Raw genomic sequence first — 5947 nt, 5'->3', positions numbered from 1 at the left:
TTATTTTTTTTTACACTTGGGAATTCGTCTGTAAGGTCTCCGTTGAGAATCAATTTGTATGCCTTTACCACTTAACAAAGATGTAATCAAAGGTATTCCGAGACTAGCAGCCATCATACCTAGGAACCCGCTATCTTGGTTTTGTTTTTGTGTTAATTTAATAACTCCAGATCTCACTAGTTGTTTTCTTTGATTAGGTGTAAGATATGGTGATATTATGTTTCTTTTGTCATTAGATACCGAAATCATACCATTTCCAAGTATTTTACTAACACCAGTACTGGCAAGTCCTGACAAATCCGACGCCTAACGATCCTAAAATTTTTGGAGATATTTTTGCAGCTACCGGAAGTACTGTTCGGCCAGACCAGCCAAAGCTCCCAAGAATCCTCCATTTTGACCTTGTTTGGACATCTGTTTTTTTCGAAATTGTAATTTTCATCCCTTTTTATTCCTAATAGACTTTTCACTTTTATTACTTCCTTTTTAAATTCTAAGTTAAAATGAACAAATCCAAACAAACTTTGAAAATTAAATCTATTTAAGAGACTTCCAGTAGTTTTATTATTTTGTTTATAATAATATTTATCAGGTCGTTGTAAATTAACAAATACATGTTCGGGTTTTATTACACCAGCTGTGATTCTAAAAGTTGTATTAATCTGTTGCGTATCTGTTCACTGTGAAATCATTTCACGAAGGTATTTCCAACTTACATTTGTATATCTTTCAGAAATTAAATTCAATCCATAATCATTGAAAATTAAACGTGGAACCCACAATATTAAGCTAGTAACAATAACACTACCTGCATCAGCAGCATTAGCTCTGTAAATTAATTCATCATCATTTGTTAACTGTAATGTTATTTGAATTTGAATTAGGGGTAATATGTTTTGTTCCGAACCCCGAAAAAATTAATTAAACGGAATTTTAGCATTTACCTCATTACGACCCTGGATATATTCCTTTCTAAATTTGAAACCACTATTATCAGCAGCAGCCGAAGTAGCAGTAGCATCTAAATAAATAAATTCGTTCAGTTGTTTCTGCATAATCCTTAGATAGTTCAAGTAAATATTTTATATTTATTACCTTATATAAATTATTACAATCATAAACAATTTTTCCATTTTGTTTATTTATTAGTTGATCAATTATTGAAGCTACATTATTAATTAAAGCAATGTGATAACCACCACCATAAATATTACCATTAGTAAGTTTATTAACTTTAAATTTTACTTCAAAATAACCATTAAACCAATCAAAATATGAACTTCTATCACTAATTGTAAAATGATATCCACTGTTTTGTTGTTTAACATTATTTCCCAGGAGGGTTCTTAAAGGTGTATCTAATTGAATAGGAGTTAGTTCGTATCTTTCACAATACTGTTTTGTTCTAAACATATATATTATATATTATTTCAGTTCTTATGGATTAATCTGTTAATACGTTTACGCTGAGCTGAAGCTGCCGCAGACACCAGGGGACAAAGATCCGCTCCCGATCCTGACAATAAGCTATTTAATCTTATATTAATATCCTCCTCTTTATAATTTGAATTTGTTTTTTGTAATTCCTTAGCAATTAAATTACCAACAGCAGTATGAGCCTGAGGCTCATATGGAGGTTTGACCGGAGGAGCAGGTGTTACAGGTTTTTTGAAACTTTTATTTTTTTCTGTAAATTTATTAGCAGCTAAATTTCCGACTTCCGTTCCATTTTTTTTTGTTCCACTTTCAAGTGCAGTTTTTCCTGCAGTTTCCAGAGCTCTTTTTCCAGCAGTTCTAACTGAAGATGCAACAGAAGATGAAAACAATTTTGTTAAAGTGTCAAAAATACCTGAGTCTTGTATAATTTCTTCTCCGGTTTGAGCATCAACATGAATAAATATTCCTTTATTTTTGTCATAATTTTGCTTTGTACATTATATAAAACTAAATTTTATAATTTCATATTTAATTAATTTCTTTTAAAATTAGTGTAAAACTTGTTTCAACCCCATTAAAATTAATGATTCTACTAAATACGTATGCATATTTTCAGATGTTGTCGTTTTCTATCAAGGCAAGTTCTTCGTCTTCATGAGACTCTGTAATTGTAGCGGTTCTTGGAATAGCTGCGGTAAACCTTGATAAGTTTGTATATCTTTTATTTCATCACCGAGCGATTCTAATTGTTCTTTAATTCCAGGTAATGCTTTTAACTGACTTGACAATTCTTCTTTTTGACTTTCTATTCCTTCTGTAATTGGTTAATAAATTTCACTATAGTTTTTTTTTTAGTTTAAACATATGTTATTGCTTATATATACATGTATATATACAGATACAAGACATTTACGATATATTGAAAAGCAAATGGGTGGATGAAAGATTCTAGTTTCACTATACATTTCTCGTCCAGTAGCTTTTCTGATATTTCCTGTTCTTATTTCATTTTTCAAATCTCTAATCTTTCGTCCGACTAAGTTTTTTTCTTATTCTTATTTCATTAAGTTTTGCTAGCATTTATATAACAATGTAAGATAATGTAAGATAATGTATGATAATGTAAGATAATGTAAGATAATGTAATATTATTATATAATGGAAATTCTAAATTATGATACAAAAAGTGATAAATGTAATAACTTTAAACAATTTTATCCTTTTATGCCAGATTCATGTTTTAGAATATTAATATGCGGATCTTCTGGATCAGGAAAAACAAATACACTAATGCACATGCTACGAAAACCTCTTATATATTATGATACTTTATATCTATATACTAAAAACCTAGAACAATCTAAATATCAGGATTTAATTATTTTTTTAAATAAAATTGCAAAAAGAATTAAAGTAAATCCAAACGAAATACTTGAATATTCGGCTGATTCCAGCCAAATAATTGATGTTAATGATCTCGAACCAGAAAAACAAAAAGTAGTAATATTTGATGATTTTGTATGTGAAGAAAAAAAGGTTCAAAATGAAATAACAAAATACTTTATTCAAGAACGTCACAAAAACTGTTCTGTTATAAGTCAGTCTTACTATAAAACACCAAAAGATATTCGAATTAACTGTTCGAACTATATCTTGTTTGAAAGTCCGGGGGAAAAGAGAAAATTATATGATTTGTAATGAACAAAATATAGATTGTGATTCTTTTGCTAATGCAACAAAACAAAAATATGATTTCTTATATGTTGACAAACCAAGGAAGTTTTTAAGAAATAAACTTTACTGGTATAATATAATGGGAATTTTTAATAATATAGAACAAATACATGATCATGAAAGTATAAGTAAAGTTAAATTTGATAGTGATTTAAGTGATTATGTTAATAAGAAACAATTCAAAAAGCTTAAAAAGGAAATTGACTCAAACTTCATAAAAATAAGCATTAGATATGGGAGATAATGAAATAATCAACCTAGGAAATCCAGATAAACCCAATGATGCTGTTTCAAGACGGGTTGTGTTTAAAAAAATTCAAAGTGTAGTAGAAGACTATAATCTTGAAGATAACGTAAGCATTAAAAAGACACTAGAAACAAAAGTAAAGAATACTGAAGAATTAGAAAAAGATTTTTAAAAAAATCATTATTAATAGTTGAATTACAAGGTAAACCTGAAAAAGAAGTGAAAGCTATGGTTGATTCTATTAAAGAACTTGAAGAGAAATCGGATTTGTCAGATATTCAGATGAAAGGAGTATTCAGAACCAATTTTGAAATAATATACAATCAAGTAATCAAGTTCAGGAATTAAAATATAGCATGATTAAATATGAAGAACTAAAAAACAAAATTATTGAAGCTGAGAAAAAGTTACAAAATATGTTTCAGTTAGAAATTAGAACAGAAATAAATAAACTAAATGCTGACTTTACAAAAAAGAATCAACATTTACTCGATACATTTTCAAATAAATTTGAAGAATATCAATCTGAATTGGAAAAGGCAGCTTCACAAAGAGGTGACGACCATGACACATCATTAGATAACCTTAAAAAAGAGCTTAATTATAAAATAGAAAATTTTAAGAAACAACTTAGGATCTTGATTAGTAATGTCGACACACGTCTCAATTTAAAGTACGCAGACTTAAATACACTTACAGAAATACTACAAAAAGATACAGCGCATCTTAATGCTAAAGTTGAAGAAAATAGAAATGAACTGAACTTTGTAGTTGAAAAATCAGTTAAACAAGGAGAGTTAATTGCCTCCAATACTGAAGCAATTTCTACTAATGCAGATGAAATTACAAAATTAAAAAGTGCATTTTTAAAACAAGTAACACGATTAGCTAGAACAAAGACTGTTGTTGACAATTTGTCAGCTTCTGATGTAGCTACAACAAAACGACTTGGTGATTTAACTGAAGTAATTTTTAAACTTAATAAAAACATAAAGCAATAAAAGAAGAACTAGAAAAAGTAAGACGTGAAGTGTTTCTTTTTGAATATTACAATAACAGAGATCTTTCTATAAAGCATATGTATGGTATGAGATTTATTATTGAAGATAAACAGTTAGGACAACAAGTAACAAGTACCAGAGACGTTTTTGCTATGTCTGGATTAAGAGTTAGTAAGATTACAGATTATAAAAAAAATATTAAAACAAATCGTAATTTAAATATATTTCTAATCCAACAAGATGGGGATTATATAATCGAAATTAATATTATCATTACCTTCTTTCGTGATAAAATTGATTCTTTTTATTTTAGTTGGTGGACTGATCCCGTTGATCCGGGTAAACCAAGAGGGGAGGAAAAATATACTACCTGAGGTTAAAGATACAACAAGTGTTTACAAGAAAAAAAATGAAATTAATTTAAGCAAATGGGTGTCGTGTGCGATTCAACCGTTCCCATCACCATTAAATACATATGTTATAGAACCCGGGAGTTATATAAGATTCTATCTGGTTAATCCAGTTAATTGATTTATTTCCATTTATTTTAATTTTAATATAATGGGAATATTCAGTAATATAAATGAAAAAGTAAGTAAAATAGAAAGACAAATAAAAAGAAAATTTAAACCTCCTTTGTTTTAACATCTGCAACAGAAGATACCGATAGTGGATTATTTCAGTGGAAAGTTGTAAATGCTAGTCCTGGTTTAGTTCAAATGGTAAAAAATGAGTAGTATAAGAACTGGGGGTTCTGGTGCAATTTTTTCAGTTTTAGTTAGCCACCCTCTTCTAAAAAATCCAAAGTCGACCAATTAAAAAAGCAAAAGATTTTAATAAATTATTTATTGAAATCTTTTGTTTAACCAAATGAAGAAAACATATATTTAAAAATAAAACCCAGAAGGAAAATTTAAGAGATTATATATTTAAACTCCACACTTAAAATAATTTATAATTGTTTGTTCATTTACTCTTTGATTGTTAACTTTTAGTATTCTATGCAATAAATCATACAACGGCACTTTATCTTGTAACATTTTAATGAAAAATAAACAATAGTAACCACAGAGTGTACTTGTTTTATCTTGATATTGAACATTGTTGTACTTTACATTTGGTATATATTCAATTACCTCCTTCGGCGGAGGAAGTCCAAATGGATCAAAGTACAAAGTACTTTTCAGAAAACCTCTGGTTTGATCAAAGTACAAAGTATTTAAGTAACAAACCCAATGTGTTCCTGGTCCAACAGAGTCGTCCAAATTTATAATTCCACATTCATTATTCAACTTTGATTTTGGTAAATTATTTCTACTAAATACACCCCTAAAATTTTTAATTTTAAATTTTTTGAACCCATTGTTCAATTTCAAAGTTAGAAATTGGTTTGTTTATAAATTTTATTTTTTTTTTTACTATAGGAATTCGTCTGTACGGCCTCCGTTGGGAATCAATCTGTAATCCTTTCCCACTTAACAAAGATGTAATCAAAGGTATTCCTAGACTAGCAGCCAGCGTACCCAAA

This window comes from Mercenaria mercenaria, unplaced genomic scaffold (assembly GCF_021730395.1).
Source record: "Mercenaria mercenaria strain notata unplaced genomic scaffold, MADL_Memer_1 contig_1894, whole genome shotgun sequence".
Classification (NCBI taxonomy): Eukaryota; Metazoa; Mollusca; class Bivalvia; order Venerida; family Veneridae; genus Mercenaria; species Mercenaria mercenaria.
The sequence above is the reverse complement of the archived record's forward strand: the minus strand, read 5'-3'. Positions refer to the sequence as shown.